Here is a 6,875-nt window from a genome sequence, read left to right as displayed (position 1 = left end):
ATCAAAGTCAGTGTCCACACAAAGACTATAGGTAAATACTCACAGAAACTTTTCTTGTAATAGCCTCAAACACTGCCACTAGAAGCGACATAAGGGCCCCAGGACACAGCAGGAAGATATAGGTGAGCTGGGCTAAGATCTATGGCTCAGATTGCCTTGGTAGAGTAAAATAACCCAGAATTGTATTTCTGCCCTTCTCAGCCAATTCCTAGTTAGCATATTATATTAATACCTAACTTCTTTCACTTTGAAATAGAGCATAGGCGCAGAAACATTCCTATACACTTTAATAAATAATTATAAAACGAACATCTTTGTTACCATTACACAGACAAGTCAAGAAACATTGTCCAAGCCAAGCATGTCTATAATCTCAGTGCTTAAAACAGAAAACAAAACTATGATGCTTTCCCTGTCACATGTGGGCATGAGATTCTTTAAAGAACACACCCAGAGGATCTTAGAGCATGTTAATCTTCCAAAATAATAATAATAATTTGTTTTTGAGGCAGAGTCTATATAGCCAGGCTGGTTTAAATTTTGAGATCCTCCTACCGTGGCCTCCTGAGTATTGGATGAGATTGCAGGCCTACACACCTGCTGTTACTCATCTATTTTACTAGATAGTGTTAAATGGTCTCAAGATAGGTTGCATCAATCTACCCTTATCTGCAGAAAGGTCACCTATATTTGGACTTCAGTTTTCCTATTTTTCTTTTGTAAAATCAGAGTTGGCAGATGGTATTTCTCTTTTTTATTCTCTCTTTTTCATTTCTTTTCTTTTTACTTTCTTTTTCTTTTCTTTTCTTTCTTTCTTTTTTTTTTTTGAGACAGACTCCCACTATATGGCTTAGAGTCTCACTATGTGGCCTGAATTCTCCATCCTTCCGTCTCCATCTCCATAGTGTTGGGATTTACAGTCATTTGCCAGCTATCCTGGAAATGAACTGGATATCTGAAGCCTTTTAATGCTCTGATGTTTTCGGAAATCTATGATTCAGGAGCTTCAAATAAGCATCATCTGAGGCTAAGCATCCTTGAGGGGTTACCTAAATTATCAGAAAGAGAGAGAAAGCTGCAACCCAGGCTTGGGATGAAAGCCTCTGAGCATCTTATAGGAGAGATGCCCTCTAAAACTCTTATGATTGGTGTCAGAAAAAGATATTGGCCTCTGCTTCTGCCTGCTTCAAGTAATAAAGCTCATTCTGAGATAAAGTTAATTGTGTCATGCATACAAGTCAGGGGTAGCTGGCACTGATGGCTTATGCCTGTGGTTCTAGCTACTCAGGAGGCTGAGATCTGAAGGTCACCATTCACAGCAAGCCTGAGCAAGAAAGCCGGTGGGATTCTAACCTCTAATTAACCTCCAAAGAATCAGAAATGGAGCTAGGTGGCTCAAAGTGGTAGATCACTAAGCTTGAGCAAAAAAGAGCTCAGGGACATTGCCCAGGCCCTGAGTTCAAGCCCCATGACTGACCAAAAATGAAAGAAAAAAAAAAGTCAGGGGTTAAGTGATGCGTGTATAGGAGAGACTGTAGATTTTCCTCAAAGAGAAGGGAATTACACAGCAGCAGATTTGGAGAGGAAAAACCAGTGGCAGCTGTCATGCCCAGTTTTGGGGTCCCCAAAGACCACCAAGGAGCCAAATCTGATATAAGCCCATGAGAGTCCTTTGTTGCAAGCTCAAGCCTGGGCTCACAACCATCACCGATGCAGTGGGTCAGAATTGAGAGCCCCGACCTTTCAGTTAGCAGGATTTTTTAATAGTCAAATGACCATATGCCACAAGGTGACCACCTGTATGTGGCCAATAAAATTGTTCTGCTATCAGGAATTTACAGTGTCCACCCGGACCTAGGATCCTTAACAGGATGGGATCTAAACCTGAAATGGCTATATTTTGTTTGAGCTCTACACAACTTTGAAAGAAGGCAAGAGTGAAGGAGGTGGGGTTTAGGGGGTGTCTTTGGGAAGGAACCAGCCTAAGGTTATGTGGTCTTTCTGGAGAACACTGAGAAGGGATAGTGCAGCCTCAGAAACATAACTGCTGCCCAGGGTGTTGACAGGCCTATCTCATCACCCCAGCTTTCCAGGGATGAGTTTTCACCATCAGATGCTAAACTTCCATGGAAAGACATCTCCAGGACACATGGCTCTTGGCTCCAATAGGAGGCCAATCAATGCTAGGCAAAGGTGAGTAATTTAGGAATTAGAATACCTTGCATCTTCACAGGGTGGACCTCTGAAAGACCCTCTCTCTGTCCAGCTGTCTTAGAGGTTAGTCTAGATCTGGACATACTGATAAAGACCCTCCTTCTGAATCATATTCTTCCACTTTCTTTATCTTTCCTCTGCAAGCCTCCCCCTCCCCCCACTCCTGTAGCCCAGACTGGCCTCAAATTGGTTCTACCTCCAGAATTCTGGGGATTAGAGGCATATACTGCTGTGCAAAGCTCTCTTTCCTTCATTTACAACTTTATTCAGTTACGCACAGTGAGTGCCTCAGACGTGCCTGACTGTACCCTTGACACTGGAGATAACAAACTATGCAAGGCCCATTCCTGGGCTTTGAGTTGTTTGCAGTCAAATGAGGGAGACTCACTCACTCACTGAACAGGATCTTTGCTCCCGCCTCCTCTCCTGTGGCAAGTTGTAGATAAAGGGCTGGGGACTTGCAGTTGGGGGTTCATACAGAGGCCAGATTGCTCACCTGCAAAGTAGTGATTGCACTGACTTCAAGCTGTTGCTGTGAGGAGTGTGTGCTAGCGTTTTGAATATTAGCTGCTTAGTATACAACAGTTTAACATCTGGAAGGAGTCACTAGCCAATCTAAGCCTTTTAGACTGGAGGGGGGAAAATGGTCAAACCCTGGGCATGGAAATGGCATCTGTAGTCCTTTCTGTGAGGTTGCATAGGTTTGTCTTTCTGGCTAGTCCAGAAGAGAAGGGAGGGGATTCAAATGGAAAGAGCAAAACAGTCAAAGCCTTTAAGTCAGACAGCAAAGTGATAAGGAGATGGGGCTGACTTGCTCAGTTTGGGTTAGAGGAAGCTCTGCTCTGACGGGATATGACAGAGAAAGTTGCTGGAGATGGGTGAAGGTAGATGTGGTGGTGGTGGGGGGGTGCAGACTGGGGGAAGTAGAAAACCTAATTAGCTAGCTTACAGATCTGCAGCCCAATCTCTCTGCCTTTATTCCTGAAGTTACTTTCTTGCTCTCCCTGCCCTAATCAAGTCACACGTGACTCCAGCAATACCTGGATTCGAGTGTTACCTGGCAGCAAATGTTGACTTAATATTTACTATATGCAGGGCCTTATTCAAAGTTCTGGAAATTCAGTAAAGAAGAAAAGTACAAGAATCCGCGTCTTCAGGTACATACATAAGCACACCTGAAGGACAGATTGTTAGAAAAAGAATTGAGACAGGGTAGGGTAGAAATGTGGACAGTGAAACAGAAACTAGGCATTCAGAAGTGAACATTGATTATAAGTGTATGAGCACTGCTCTCTTTTCATGAAGGAACTTTACATTCCTTCCTTCCTTGAACTGTAAAACAATGACCTCCTCTCTCCACTTTCATCCTTGCTTCAAACCTAACTTTTTCTTTTCTTTTTTTTTTTTTTTTTTAGAGCCCTGAGAAGGCATTTTGCTTTACCATTATTCAGAAGTCAAAGTAGAGCTAGCTCTCCTCAGCTTTGGTTTTGGAGAAATAAGAATGTGTAGTTGGGGCCAGGAGTGTGGCCTAGAGGTAGTGCTTGCCTTGCACGCATGAAGACCTGGGTTTGATTTCTCAGTACCACATACATAGAATTGCCAGAAGTAATGCTGTGGCTCAAGGGCTGTGCCTTGAGGAAAGCCCAAGGACAGTGCTCAAGTCCTGAAATCAAGACCAGGACTGGCAAAAAAAAAAAAGTGTAATTGGTGAACTATGTCAAAAGTAAGTAATCCCGAAGAAATTACAATCAGAAGGAATAAAACATCAGGTCTTTTTGTTGTTGTTGTTGTTGTTGTTGTTGCTGTTTTTCTCTTTGGTGGGGGAAGGAGGGCTTGAACTAGGGCTTGAGCTCAGGGCTCTTGCTCTGCCCTTGCTGTACCGCTTGAGCCATATCTCCCATTCCTGTTTCAGATGTTTATTATACTCTAGGATCAAACACATGTTCCTTCATGAAAACTACTGAAGCTTGGCATAGTGCTTCATTCCTGGAATCCCAGCTACCTAGGAGGCAGAGGCAGGAGAATTTTGAGTTTCATGCCAGCATTGAACTATCTCAGAAGAATAGTACTGGTGCATAGCTCAAGTAGAGCAGTTATATAACATGTGCAAGGCCCCAAGTTCAAGCTACAGTACCAAAACATATACAAAAAATTTTAAAAAGTTTCCCCAAAACTTTCATGTCTAAAAGGTGATTTAAAACACAAAAAGTAGATTTCAGCCCATAACATTAGCATGCCATAGTAACAGGAATGATCTGGACATGTTCGGTGTCTTGGAACCCTAAGAAGCACTTAGCTAAAGGAATATTTAAATGAAGTCCCTCTCTCCCACACCGATTATAAGTAATGTTCATGTTAGAATTCAGCATAGACTTCTCTTCATATGGCCATACCCATGTCTGGGAGTACACTGTCCTTTTCTTTTTGCCAGTCCTGGGGCTTGAACTCAGGGACTGGGCACAGCCCCTGTTCTGGTAGGTTAGCACTCTACCAGTTGAGCCACAGCACCACTTCTGGCTTTTTCTGTTTATGTGGTACTGAGGAATGGAACCCAGGGCTTCATGCATGCTAGGCAAGCTCTCTACCACTAAGCCACATTCCCAGCCCATGCACTCTCTTTTCTTTGTTTTGCTTTACTATAAACCTTGCTGGTCTCTACCGGAGAGTCTTTTCTGCCACAACATCATGAATCTGGTATATGCCAAGTTGAACCCCATTCTCTCAGGGGACCTCTTTGGTTTACCTTCTTCTGAAGACAGGATTGATGGAGCAAAGGGCAAGTGTATTTAAAATTTTTATTGACAATGCCAAATTGACACACAAAGACTTTGTAGTAGCTTATTCTCCACCTGGATTTCTAGTTCCCAGGAATCTATTTTTCTAATCTAAGAAACAGTTGTGTCTCATATAGATTCTTTTTACCTACAATAGTCTGGTTAGCCCATAAAAACCCTGAGTTGCTATCTCTCATAATTGGGATATCTTCATAGGAGACTCTTTGTCTCTCTGTCTCTCTCTGTCTCTGTCTCTCTCTGTCTCTGTCTCCCTCTCTGTCTCTGTCTCTCTGTCTCTGTCTCTGTCTCTCTGTCTCTCTCTCTCTGTCTCTCTCTCTACTAGGCTTTGAATTCAGAGTCATATACTTATACTCTCCCACTTGAGCCAAGCTTCTAATCCTTTTTGCTTTAGGTTACTCTTCAAATACAGTCTTATACTTTTTGCCTGGGCAGACCTTGGATCATGATTCTCCTCCACTGTCATGAGATGACAGATAGGTAACTGATGGGAATCTGCCTCGTTCTCACAACTCAGTGTGGCTCCCATGGACCACTGGCGGTCTTCCCAGGGGACCCCTCCTGAAGCTCTCCCCAGAATCTTATCCCTGAGTTATTCTCAGTAAAACTTCACCCTTGATCTTATGTGAAAGTACCCTGTCTGTCACAGCTGCATGGACATTCTACAGTCTGCTATAATTGCAAAGACACTCAAAAGAAACTCTTACCCTCAACTGTATAAAGCCCCTTAAACATCCTCTCTCCTTCCCCATTTCTCAGACCCTGCTCCATATTACATGGAGTCCCTCTGCAGCAAGAATTGAAGCCTATTCTGTCTGGTCTGTTGATGTTTCTGCCTTCTTCCTCTCCTTTCTTCTACTTGATCTTTCCTAACATTTATGGCTCAGTTTCCTAACAGTTACACCATGCCCAACCCAGCTTGTTTGTCAAGATAGGGTCTTGATAATGTTTTGCCCATGTTGGTTTCAAAGTGTCATTTTTTTTCTAAAATCCCACATTCACAGTAGCTGGGATTTCAGGCTTGAGCCTTGACATACAGCTGTAGATTATTTTCTTTGCCTAGAAGAAACAATCCTTCATACAGTGTTATGCTATTTGGAGAGGCTCTTGGTAGTGATGGAAGTGGTGGAGTTCAATTTCTGTAGGGGTAGAAGACTTGGTAGCCCTCTCCCTTGTAGTAGGACCCAAGAGCAGGATCAAGAGCAGATAAGTAGCTGCTATTTCAGAAGGAAGAATGAAGGAAGGGACAGGGAAGTGACACAATTGGCCAGGCAACAATTGGTTTAGGAGGCATGGGTAACAAGTTCAGCTGCTCAACTCCCTGCTACACAAGAATTGAAGAGCCAAGGAGCTGGGGGGGGGGGGGAGCTTTATTTATTTTTATTTTTTATTGTAATTAGTAGAGGGGTTACAGTTACATTCGCCAGATAGAAGGTGCATTACTTCTCACACATTGATACCCCTTCTCATGCTGGGGGGAGCTTTTGTCTAGACTATTGCAACATGGTTGCAGTGTATGTTTGACCTTGTGTGCATGCTGATAGTCTGATCACTGGACTGACATCACCTGAGCTGATTAGTGGATGATTGTGGCCTCCTTGAAGCTAGACAGTTGTTAGATTCAGGGAGCAGGAGACCTACAGAAAAGGTGTGTGGGGGGTGTGGGGGGTGTGCAGAGGAGAAAGGCGTCAGTTTACTCTTTCCAGCGTCTCAGTGTGAGGTGGAGTGGGACAGGGGACTGGCAGGTAGCTCCCCAGCCCTGTGCTAGAATCTCCCCTGAATTTTTAAACCTCGCAGATGCGAGGAAGGCCTGGGTCCACTGCTCACTCACCCCTCCCCTGGGCTTATCCCACTTTGGGTCAACCTCCA

The sequence above is a fragment of the Megascapheus bottae genome, chromosome 17 (genome assembly GCF_031878675.1).
Source record: "Megascapheus bottae isolate mThoBot1 chromosome 17, mThoBot2.hap1, whole genome shotgun sequence".
Lineage (NCBI taxonomy): Eukaryota > Metazoa > Chordata > Mammalia > Rodentia > Geomyidae > Megascapheus > Megascapheus bottae.
This window is presented reverse-complemented; position numbering follows the sequence as displayed.